Source organism: Belonocnema kinseyi, chromosome 2 (genome assembly GCF_010883055.1).
Source record: "Belonocnema kinseyi isolate 2016_QV_RU_SX_M_011 chromosome 2, B_treatae_v1, whole genome shotgun sequence".
Classification (NCBI taxonomy): Eukaryota; Metazoa; Arthropoda; class Insecta; order Hymenoptera; family Cynipidae; genus Belonocnema; species Belonocnema kinseyi.
Window position 1 is genome coordinate 15,292,796 of NC_046658.1, and position 13,298 is coordinate 15,306,093.

A 13,298-nucleotide genomic window follows, 5' to 3' on the forward strand; every position below is an offset into this window, starting at 1 on the left:
CAATACGCCAATTAGCACAATTGGTAAGTTCCGACAGTGCCTACAAGTGTGCCTACTGGCCGCTAGATGGCAATACCGGTTTCATATGTATACACCTGGTATATCTTGAACCATTAAAACCTCTGGACTTTTTTAAGCTTTTTAAAACTATTTTGAAAACTTTTTTTCAACAATTTTGATTTTTATTTCTTAATAAAGGAATGAGTGCTATTTAGTCACTATAACAGCAATTTCAAAATCATTTATAGCCTTAATAATCGAGACATTTTAAATTTGTAGTTCTTAGTATATTGAATAATTCGAAATTTAAAGCTACTTATTAAATATGAAAGCATTTTTTAATTGAAAGTGTTCGGTAATTTTGGATTTAAACATTTCAAATTACTTAGTTACAAATTAAAATCGCATAAAGTTGCAGGATAAGAAATAAACGTCCTTTAATACTTAAATCATTATTTTTGGACGATTAAAATCGTATAAATTCCGATAAATTTGAAAGTATAATTATTAAAAATTAGGAGTGCTAGAAAGAACTGAACAAATTTTTAGTTTAAAAAGCTATTCAAGAGGGTGCTTCTTCAAGTTTCATTCATATTGTGATAATGTGGCACCGCCACATATTTTTTTTGTAAGAAAGTAACGCCCGAGTTTTATCAAAATTAAAAAATATATGTTTTAGAGTTCGCTCAAGGTCATTTTTGTTCAAAGTGCTTGTTCCTAAATAAATTGATTCTTATTGTTTCCGATTTCGTTCTGTGACTCATGGATTGTGTTTTTCATAGAAAACATTGAAATCTGTTTTTTTTCACGTTTATAAAATTATAATTAAAGGTCACTTAGGGTAATTTTCTGTGCAAAATATTGATTTATAAAGGATATTTGTCCACCTACAGAACGGATTTCTTTGGCCAAAGATACAAACCTAAATTGTACTATAGTAAAAACCACTGGAAAAAATTAGACGTAAGCCAAATTTTGTAAAGAAAGCAGAGATTGGTCGACCTATAAATATTTCTTTTATTCTCTGAAGTATTTAAAAAAATCTCCTGGAAACACTTTTATTTCTACAATTTTATTGAAAAAAAATATTGTTTATAAAAATAAAAATTGTATAATTTTTACATGCAATTCTTAAAATAAAAAGTTATCAACGAGATTGGTAGAAAGTCTTTAAAGGAATAAAATGATTGTCCCGTAAGTTATAATCAGAAAATTAATATTTCCAAATAATGAAAGTTGTTCTACATGTTGAGCTAAACTCTCTATCGGGAAAAAATCTGGAAATGAGAGTAAATTTAAAAATTAAACTGCAGTTCGAGTATCAAAAATTGAAAAATTTCACCGGGAGCGGTTGCTAATCTGAAAAATTGCACTCCCTTATAAGGTCTCAATACCTCTCTTTCTTTTCATTCTCCTTGGCTCTGATGTTTTTGTCAGCTGGTGCCGAAAATTCGATAACGAACATGGTTAGCTTCTCGAAGTCAAGAACCATGTCTGGCCTCGAGTGTGCAACGGAAACAATTGTCGATAATATAAAGTTCCAGTATATGCGGCACTTCCCATTCTCGACAATTGACTCGATTTCCCTAGGAGCGTTTAGAGGAGTGATATTAAGGTTAATGCTGTAAGAGTGACAGAGATGGTAATAAAGCACTCTTTAGTGCCGGGTTGTGCCTTTGAATGTAGGTTGTTCCCGCATGAGTTGGACAACTAGACAGTATGTGAGCTAAATGCTCAAGGTGTGCATAGCACGCCCTGCAGCTATCATCGGGAATGTCTTGGCTCAAAATGCAGCGACGGTATGTTAAGGTGGAAATGACACCATCTTGACATGCCAAAATGAATCCCTCCGTACCATACATCAATCCGATCGATTTAAGGAAAGCAAACGTCAGCTCACACGACATTGACTGATCCGTTACATTTCTATGGAAGATACCGTGCATCCTCTTATCCTCTTATCGAGAAGTCAAGTCCAAGTGTTTGAGCAGACTCCTCCGCTGCTTTGTGCAGAAGCGCTCCTTTGCCCACTTCTTCGTGATTCCTGACCATTTTAAGAAGAGGGTTTCTTCCATTTGCGACTCTATGTGCTGTACCCAGAATAATCCTGTTGTGAAGACATTCCAGACTCAATATTTCGCTGAATTGAATCCTTTAAAGTTTGTTTGAAAAATGTTATTATGTAGGTTCGAAGAAAATTTAGGAAAAACAATTTTTTCTTTCAAAGCGCACGTGTTTTTAAATTTATTTTTAATACAATTTTTATAAAATTATTATTCGAGTTCCGGAGACTTCATTTTTCGGGATGCTGCAGTCATCCCTTTCGGATTTTTTTTCAGCGGTCCCATATTTTCATACCTCCGCTTAAAATTACGTAATTATTCAAAATAAATAGTTGACAATTTAATTTCGAAATCATAAAAAATATCAATCTTTTTAAATCTTTTAAAATGTTTAGAAGTATTTTAAACATTTTCTTTTGAGTTATGTACTTTTTCGAAATAAAAATTCATTTTAAATCTCCCCACAAATATTTCAAACCAAATTTTTTCAAATATTTAAGAATTCTTGAGAAGCTCCCAATTTTTATTTTTTTTTATTTTAAACATTTAAAAACCTCCAGCTTTTTCGATTTTGTTTCTAAATTAATGTTTGTTCAACTATTCTTTAAAAATCAAAATGCAAGAATTTTATCTTTAAAAATTTCAACGTTAAAATATGTCAATTATATCATTTTGAACAGATTCGTAATTGTCTTGTAAAATCCATCACTGTTCAATTTTTGATACTCGAACTGCAGTTTAATTTTTTAATTTACTCTCATTTCCAGATTTTTTCCCGATAGAGAGTCTAGCTCAACATGTAGAACAACTTTCATTATTTGGAAATATTGATTTTCTGATTCTAACTTACGGGACAATCATTTTATTCTGTAGGTGGACAAATATCCTTTATAAATCAATATTTTGCACAGAAAATTACCCTAAGTGACCTTTAATTATAATTTTATAAACGTGAAAAAAAACAGATTTCAATGTTTCCTATGAAAAACACAATCCATGAGTGACATAACGAAATCGGAAACTATTAGAGTCAATTTATTCAGGAACAAGCGGGAATCGAACCTGAGCCTCCTGGAAAAAATTGTTTGTGACCAGGGGTTGATTTTACGTACAAAAGTATTTGTTTTAATTGTTTAAATATTTTTGAAATTAATTCGTGTAACGCAACATAAAATACTAATTAAACCATTCAATTCTACGAAAAAAATATAAAATCCATGTGAAGGACATTTTTTCAGATAATTTCACGTGTAGTATAAATAAATAATTACAAAGTACTACTGCAAATGATAAAGTTTTGGTTTAAGTATTAAATTCTTATTTGTTAAATTAAAGAATTTGATTCTAGATTAAAGAAATTAATAACAAAGAAACAGCAAATCAAACCTTTTGTCCTTTGTACTCTTCTTGTATAAAGAGCTGTTGTTGAGTTGAAGCGTTCTAAATAATTTATTTGAATAAGAATGATGTATTTTCTAAATTAAACCAAGGAATTATTGGTAAACAAAATTTTAAGCTTATCCAAAAACTTATTTGGGTGTACACTCTTAAAAGACGAAAGAATTATTGAGACAGATTTGTAAATACCTTTCATAAATTGTTATTAAAATAATGGCTATTTTAAATTGAATTTCTGATCAGAAATGGCAATTTTAGAAACATTCTAGGAAAAATATTTTAGATTCTATACTAGAATAATGAATTTTCTTAAATAAATAAATAAATTGTTTAAAGAATTGTTATGTATCATTAAAAAAAGTTGAAAGTTGAAAGCGACGTAGGAATATTTAATACGTTTTATCATTTTAAATTAACGACCTAATTCTAATCAATCTATTTGCCGACTTCGCGCATGCGCAGTGCGAAAATATTGGTATACTTATACCGGTGCGAATTTGCAGTTGGACAATGAGTGTTTCCCTGACTCGTATATGACTTCTTCATTTCTGAGTCACGTACTTATTCAATTCAAGTCTTCAGAAATATGAAGATTTTTTTTATAACTATTCCATGACTACATACGATTTTTTGTAAACTGTCTGCTAAAAATTCCAGGACTGTTGTTCGTTGACTGTGCTTTAATACTTCAATGACTTTTTAAAATTTTTCCGTGACAATGTATGATCTCTTCGTAGAAAGTATACGAGACTTTATAAAAATGATGGCCCCTCCAAAAGTACAGCAGTAATCTAGGAAATTTTCCAAAAATTTTTTTTCGTGTAGTGTTTCTAGGGTTTGAATCCTTAGCGATTAATGAAGATTTTTTAAGCCGTTTAAGCATCTAATTATATGTATAAGTGACAAGAGTTTTGTACGTGTATAATAAGTTAGGTGTAATAGTAATAATATAAAAAATAATTTTTTTGTTTTTAAATTGCTCTTACAGATTTTGCATCCACTCGAATTTACATTTTCCGGAAATCTGATAGACAGTTCATAACCTGCGTGCCAGTACATGTTATATCGTCTCTGATTTTTAATACTATCAAAACTTCCTGTATATATAATAAAAATAGTTGATCACATCGTATAAACACATTATTCTGACTTCCACTAAACTGTCTTTCATACCCGCTTCTCTTGAATTAGTTTCGTAAACTTGATAACACTTATTTTTACCGTATATTGTTTAAAAATATATCAAAAGTAATATTTAATGAAAACTCCCGTTTATCTCTACTATTTTATAGTAGTAACTACAAATTACATTCACTTAAATTAAACGAAAGGTTAGGAAATTGGCATTACTTATACTGGGACTAAGGTATGGATTACTAAGACGTTTACCTTACTATTTTTCTTACCGAAAGTAGTAAAAATAAATTTTTTTCTCAATTAAAATATTTTTTTAAATGTGCAAAAAAAATGTATTTCTTTTTCATTGAGTCATAAGCAAATATTTTATGAAAAGTTAAACATATCAAACCTAAGTTCCTTCGAATGATAAAATAAAGTAATAAAACAAGATATTAAACCATTTCAGTATTTTTTTAAACTTTTTTCAGATACCAACCCACAAATTTTGTTTCCCTTAGCTCAATCGATTTCATTATTTGCACCATGATAGTCACTCACAATTCTGGGAAATTTGCTTTTCTTGAGTGAACTGTAACTCTCATAGCTACCCTGAAAAAATATGAATTAAATCAGGTAGGCTGAATTAAATGGGTAATTTTATTTGACAGAAGCAAGCATTTTCTCTTTAAAAGCGACTGATTTTCTTGAATCAAGAAAATAATAGAATCAGTCTAGATAACAATGCGCGCGCACAATGAGGGCGTAATGACTCGCACGCGTCCAGATTGTTCCGCACGCCGCTCCATCACCCGATCAGACACGTGCGTCCTGAATTGCGACGCATAGTGCTCGCACGCGTGAAGGACGCACGATTGACGGTGATATGCGAGCTTCAAAATTCATGCAGAATTTTAAAATATATGATGCTTAATATTATTATTAAATAAAAACAGGAATAATTGCACATAAAAATGTTTTTTTGTAACTTATATATTGATTTTAATACACGCTTTTATATCTTTAAGTATAGATGTGACAAAAAAATACAACATTTTAAATTTTATAATGAAATATAACTGCCTCTCTTCAGTGGCGCCAATCCTATTTGAAACAGGTCGGGCGGATGTACTTCAAACAGCCCCCCCCCCCCCCACTGTTTGAGAAAAAAGAATCTGATGAGCAAAAAATGAGCAAAACGAAAAGAAGCAAGAGCGATTATGAAAATAATAACAAGAATGATAAATTTCTACGTGAAAAAGCATTAATTTCCTCAGATACTTGTGTAATAAATATATTCTTGAAATACGTGAATAGCATGCAAAAGTTTCAAGTATCAAATTAAAGGACTTTCTTCTAGCTTAATTTAAAAATAAATAATTGATAATAATTTTTCTATACTATAAGGAATCAGCAAGTATCAAGATATATAAATAATCCGAAAAATACGTGTCGCCTAATTTTTGATCGAAAACAACATATTTTGTTCCCGAGGGATTCTGCGATTTCAAGTGTAGGGCTCTATCTGATTTTGATACGATTAAAATTGTATTATTTTACATTAAAATTGAAATTTGTAATTCTCACAAAAATGTCATTAAAAGAGGATTTGAAATTCAAATTGAAATTTTTCAAAATATTATTTGACTACAACATAAGCATTTTTGATTAATTGTAACTGTTTTTCTTGCCTCGAAATGCCTCGTTCTGTAAAAAGTCAGACTAATAACACAGCCACACACAAAAAAAAGTTTTTTGACCTGGGGGTGAGATCATGTTTATTATATGTTTTTTGGTCAGTGAAACCGAATCTGAAGTTCACTTTACCCCATCACGTCAGGTTTTCTACATAACTTCAAAAAGTCTTCACAGACACCCAAAAATTAAAATAATGCTGGCCTAAATGCCGGTCCATGTATATTATGTGATTTTTGGGTCGCTGAATACGATTTCAATATCTATTTCACGCCATACCGATGTAAAGTTGTAGACATAACCTGGATAATTTTTTAATCAAATCCCAATTCAATCGTTGCACCTAGTATATTGAACCTCATAATTTCGAGACATGTTTGGTATTTTTCCGTATAAAAGCTACTTTTATATCTACAGTGTTTAGCCTGCGTCTGCATTCAGGGCACCTCCACGCGGTGACGGCGGGCGACGGAGCAATTTTATTATCTCGCTAACTCCCTGGATCACGACGTTGATGTCGTCATGACAGACACACGTAGAAAACGTTTATCGAGACAGGGATTCGGAAACGCAGAATCGACGAAAAGGCAGGGTGAGAAAGTGGGCTCGCAGGCGTCGTGATCATGCGAACGCAGCTCTACATTCCAAAACATTTAGAGAATGTGGAGCATTCACGAAATTCAGAATAATGAAGAAATTGATAGAACTTAAGGGATATCAGAGCATTAAAAGAATTCAATATATTTGTCAATTTGGAGGAATTGAAAGAGTTCAGAGAATGCATGTAATACTGAAAATCCTATACATGTTAAGAGTACAGGTGATTTAAAAAATTTAAGAAATTCAGATTATTTAAGAAATATAGGCAAATCAATTTTAATTCTTTGTGTTGCCCGAATTCTGTAACTTTTTTAATTAATTCAATTTAATAAATTTATAGAATTCCATTAATGCCTGCTATTAAACAACAATTTCACACATGTTGTAAAATATTTTAAAGATTTTAACCACCAATTTTCTTTTTCACTTGTCAAACACTTCAAATATTCGAAAAATTACAAGCGCAGGTGCTAAACAATTCTCAAGTCCCTGCGCGGGTCGAACTTATCACTTTCGGAACACTTTTTAGCAAATTCCCTGCAATCATCTGATTAATCGAATAACCTACTCGGCAAATCTGCTACTCTGCTGATATGTATCCATGGGACTGCGTTCTCATGCTGCGAACAGAATGTTTAAGCTTAACGCTAATAAGTATAATTGAAAAAAATCAACTCAATAGTTTTTGCTTCGAATAAATATGTTCGTGATTCAGGTAGTTGTCCTGATTCTATTCTTTTCTTGATTAAAGAAAATTAGTACCTTGTAAAAAGAAAATAATTGTTTCTCTCAAATAAAATCAGCCAAGTAATTCAGCCTACTTGATTCAATGAAATTTTTGTTCAGTAACGGTGATTTCTCTATGTATAATTTCCGCATAATGTATTCCCTTATTTCGCTTTGTGATAAGAGATTAAGAATCTCACTTTTCCTGAACTTTGCCATATGTTCAGTTTAAGGCCAAAAAATAATTATAGTAATGATAACGAGTGTAAAAAAATTACAAAATTACCAAAAAAAATTCAAAATCAAAACTAATACGCAGGATATTCAGAAAATATTGTCTACAAGGACTAATCAAATAAGACGTACAACCTCGTGCATATTATTTGTTTATCAGTTTTCGAAAAAAAGAGCGTTTATGCGAATTGGAGCTCAAGATGTGGGCAACAGAATATGCTACCTGGAATGTAAGCATCAGAGGCGGTACCTCGGAGTGCGTGTTTGGCGGCGAGGATGCTTCGAATTATTTAGCATATTTTAATAAAGAAGGTACATTTTCACAATAAAATAAAAACATTTTTGACTTATTCGCATTACTTTTTCTTTTGAAGTAACTTAATTATTGTTATAAAATAGTTGAACCCTTTACACATTTTTTTACTAAAAGAGATGAATTTTTAAACTAAAAACAACACTTTTCCAAAAAATAGTTGAATCGTGGCGCCAAAAAAAATTAATTTTCAACAAAAAGTTACTTTTTAACTAAATAGTTAGACTTTCTGTCAAAATAGTTGCAATTTTAACAATATGCATGTATTTTGAAACAAATAATTGAATTTTCATATCAAAAATATTAATTTTCAATAAAAAAGTTAATTTTCAACCAGACAGTCGAATTTTCTACCATTTTCAAACCAAACAGACGAAATTTCAACAAAACAGTTCGTAATCAATCAAGTAGTTGTATTTGCTACCAAAAAATTTGAATTTTCTATCCCCCCCCCCCCCAAACAGCGAATTTGAAACAAAATAATTAAATTTTTAATCAGAGATAAATTCTCTCAAAAAATTATGAATCTTTATCCGAAAGAATGAATTTTGAACAAAACAGGTCAACCTTCAACCAAGTAGTTCAATTTTCTACCAGTAAAGACGAATTAAAAAATAAATAAATAAAAAAATTTAACCCTCTACAGACATTTTTGTTACAAAAGGAGATAAATTTTCTACCCAGAAACATTTTTCAAGAAAAGAGTTGAATTTTCAAACCGAAAATATGAATTTTCAAAAATATTTTCATCATTTTTCAATCAACTAGTTCAACTTCTTACCAAAATAGTTGTGTTTTTAACAAAATACATTCATTTTTAACAAAAATATGAAATGTTTTAATATTAAAATACGATGTATCCCAAATGAAAAAAGCGAACATTGGCATCCCATTGGGGTCCCGTTAAAGTCCCACTTAAGTAATAGGTATGAGGCAGATCAGTACGAAAGTCCCAACTTTCCTTTAAAAAGTTTAGAATTCTTAACAGAGACAAAGGTACTAGAAAAGGCCCGCTTATTTTTTTCCAAATTCGTACACCTCCGAAATAATTTTTAGGAAAAAAGTACTCGAAAATTTCTATTTTATAATTTTCTGGAAGATCATATTAATTTCAAACTGTTTATAAAACTGGCTTGATCGTCTCGACAAAAGATGTTTGAAACTGAAAAATCGATGCAACCCTTTAGGAGGAAATTTGATTTTATAAATTTTGCTTATAACAACCTAGTTGGCACGATAATTAAGAACGAATTGGAAGGTCCTAAAAACGTTTCTTGGACGTACAAATCAAAAGACGTTATTTGAACGTTTTAAAAACTGTCCTAAGTCAGACCAAATAATGTTCTGAAAACCTTTTATGTTCGAAATACGTCCTTAAAACGTATGTGGAACATTGTATGTTTATAGAGCGTTATATGAAATGTCCTAGGACATTTTTGAGCGTAAATTTTGTTGGTAACTAGTATGTAAGTATTTATTTTCTCCCTTTTACGTGTTTGAGAACCTTCGCTCCCTTTACAGTACGTTACAAAACCACTTATACTACCTTAATAATACTTACTACCTAAATGATAAGATTCTACTTATTTTTAATTATATTCTATCGCTTTGTCTCCAGACAATTATTCTCGAGATTTGCTAACTATAGAGTTTCCTGGGCTTCCGTTTCTTCTTACCTTACTTTCACACAATTTTTGCAGTCTCATCATCCTCATCATCATTCATCAGCTTGCCCCTTGTCCACTTCCATTCCAGATCCACCCTATCCTGTCATCTACACTCTCACTACCCGTTTTGCCTCCGCAAATCTCTTTAAAACATGCCCTCATGATTCTATTTTCTAATAACAGACTCTTCATCTTCCTTTCCCTTCATCCATCCAGTACCTACATTCTCCCATACCTTCTCCCATCCTAAATCGCATAACGTGGTTCCATTTACTCTCCTTTTTTACATTTCTTAAATATTCTGACTCTTCTTCAGCCTTTACTACCTTATACCACCTGTTATACTTAGATTCAACGATTTTTTTCCACCTTTCATCCCCCTTATTAGCTATCAGTTCATTCTCTAACTCTTGCTATACTCTGACATCTGCTTTTATATCGCATTCTCTCCTCCTCTGTTGTCTCTCTTGCTCTCACCTTGATCCTTCCGTGTTACGCCTATTCTCTTTGTTTACTACTTCTTGTAGACAAGCTTGTGCTATCCTGCTTCCATCCCCCTTTTTAGCTTCTCCTCAAAGTTCCATGCTCTCTCCATTTGTCTAATAATCATTTTACCTCTACCTATTTTCTTCCTTAAACTATATCCTGGACATCTTCAGCTGACCTCTACCACCTATCTCAAAAATCTCTCATGCATACTTTCCACCCTCCTGTGCTACTTCCATCCCTAGATCTCCACTCCGTAACTTAGGACTGACCACACTAATGCATCAAACATCTACAGTTTCATTTTCCAGTCATCCTTGGACCTTCTCTTCCCTATACCCCACACCTGTCCCGTCACTTTAGTCACACATTCTATCCTTCTCCTTATCTGTAGTTCAACCCCGTCTTTCGATTCAAACCACAAGCCTAGATAACTAAATTCCTCGACCTGTTCCACTTCCTGACCGTACATTTTCCATTCAATCTCATTATGAGAGTCATCCCTCTCTCGTCATCCGCTGTTAAGATTACATCGTCTGTATACGCTAAATGATATACCTTGCTATTTCCAAGAACCGTTTCCCCTTTTCCTTTCTTCTCCGGTGTCTCCTCTAGATGTGCCCATAAGAGACTGAAAAGTAGTGGACTCAGTGGGTGCCCTTGTCTGAGCCTCCTTCCACTCCAAAAAACTTCTCCGTTTTGTTTCCCAATCCTAATCCTTATCTTAGTCTCTTCGAATATCTCCTCTATCCTCTCGACCAACCCTTCATCCACCGCCCTCTCTTTCATAACCTGCGATAACACCTTTCTGTTTACTCAGTCAAACGCCGTTTTAAAATCTGCAAATAAGGCCACTAGTTTTTCTTTCGTCCTCCTTGCGTTTCTATTCACTAAATAATTCACCTTATTTCCCACTCCTCCCAACAGTCGCTTAAAGTACAGGGCCCCCTCAGCTCTCTTTCTCCTATTATATTCTTGTTTCCCTATCTCCCCTTTTCTCCAGTTTTTTACATTTTCTTTCATTTTATCTTTGCTCTCCTTACATTCTGCATCCCACTATCCCCTCTTCATTCCCTCCTCCTATTCTCCTGGCCTTACTAATCTCCTCGTTCTCCATTCTTTCATAAATTCTCTCAATTTATTCTGCCCCCATCTACCCATTTTTACTTTCCTTTCGCCAGTTCTTTTCTTTCTTCGCCACGCCGCTTCAATACTGAGCATTTCAATGTCGCTATTAGCGGAAAGTATTCTGAGTCTATTTCATTACCTACTTCCACTTTATCCATTCTCTTTCTTATCCTTTTTTCTGCTTTAATGTAATCTATTACAGTCTCTCCTTTACCTATAAACGTCATTTCCCCTTCTTCATCTCCCCTTATATTTCCATTGCGGATAAACTACTCTTTCTCTCCTAACAGGTTCAAAAGAGTTTTACCCTCCCGATGTATCTCCCTGTGCTTAGAATTTCTTCGAGAAGTTTTGCTATCTTCATCATATATCCCCCCCCCCCCTTAACTCTTCTATCCACGCGTCTAAGTCTCCTGCTAACAAGACCAGATCTCCATTCCTTTCGCCATCCATTCCTTTAATAGTCTCCAACCTTCAACTTCTCCTCTCCTTCTATACATACAAACAATGGCCACCCTCTCTCTTCCTACCTTTATTCTTAACTTTCATTTGAAGCCCTTCCAATCCCTTTTATCTACCCACGTTTCACTCAGCATTACCACTTCCCGCTTTTTAATAGCCTCCCTGAACCCCTCGTTCTTGTTTTTTAACCCTGACAAATTCTAGAAAGCCACACTCACTCATCTCTTTTTGTCCTTCCCCCTCCTCCTTCCTGTGCTCAGTTTTTCTTCTCTGGTGGAAACCCCGCTTCGTCTCTCCTACTCTCATTACCATTGTTTACCGTTCTTTCATGTATTGTTCCCTCTGCTCTTAATTTTTCTCTCTCGGCGTCCCAGATCCACTTCAGTTTTCCCTTCTGTGTTTCTCCCCAGCACCTTTACCACCTTCACTCTCACCTGAACCCCAATATCGTTTATCAGCTTTTCTATTCCTCCTGCAGTTTCTTATTATCCCCCTTGACTACGTCTCATACTCCCACCATTTTCTTTTTTTACTACCGCATTCTAGTTTCCTGAACCTCTCTTCAAGCAAACTTATTTCAGTCCTTCTTATGAGTTTCTCGAGGCCTTCTAGACTATTTCCCTCTGCCCTCCTTTCAGGTGAAGTTCTCTGTTTACTCTTCTTTAATGCTTTCTCATCTTTCCCTTCTTCATCTAACTGGTCTCTAACCCTTTTATTATCGTCCGACTTCTCCCCTTCGCTACTCGTGGTCGCTGGTTGTCGCCACTTCTCGAAAAACCTCTTCCCGTTCGTACTATGCAAACTGTGCTCTCTCTGTAGCCTTTGTACGTTCGTCGGTGTGCCTCATTTGCTCGCAACTCTCCTTTCCCCCTTCCTACTGAGCTTCTCAAATACCTCTTTCTCATCAATACTTTCGTAACTGTCAATGCTACGTTCTCGTTCGCCTCAGCCGCTTGCATAGTTTCGCGGATTAATCCCAAACCACTCCGTATCCGCCTCCTCCTGCCCTCTCTCTCTGTCCTTTCTAGAATTCGTGTCACCGGCATGTCTGCCACGTATTCTTTCCTATGTCACGATTTCTTCCCCCTCGCTTTCAATCCTCCATGCAAATCGTTCAAACTAAATCTAAACTCACTACACCAAAAATCACTCAAAATCTCTTTCTCACTATAAATTGCTACTCTTAAACAACTGTCTCTTCTCATTCATCCAATCCTCATACTCCCCTGTCACTCACCCTGTGTGAAAACACCACTTTTCACAACAGTTCCTATCCTGAAAATCATTCTCTTCCACTTTTGACAATTATATAACACTCACCGCCTTTCTACCAACACCTTAACTCTCACTTATTCCTTAGCCCTTCAACACTCAACTCACCGTCTTTTCTCCTCTCAAACTCCCTCTTTC

General features: G+C 33.9%; 1 protein-coding gene across 11 annotated transcripts in view; it reads left to right on the forward strand.

Annotated features, from left to right (window-relative positions):
- The window catches only part of LOC117167986 (rRNA N6-adenosine-methyltransferase ZCCHC4), a 223,859-nt gene that overhangs the window by 100,167 nt on the left and 110,394 nt on the right, over positions 1–13,298 (forward strand). The window lies entirely within an intron of this gene.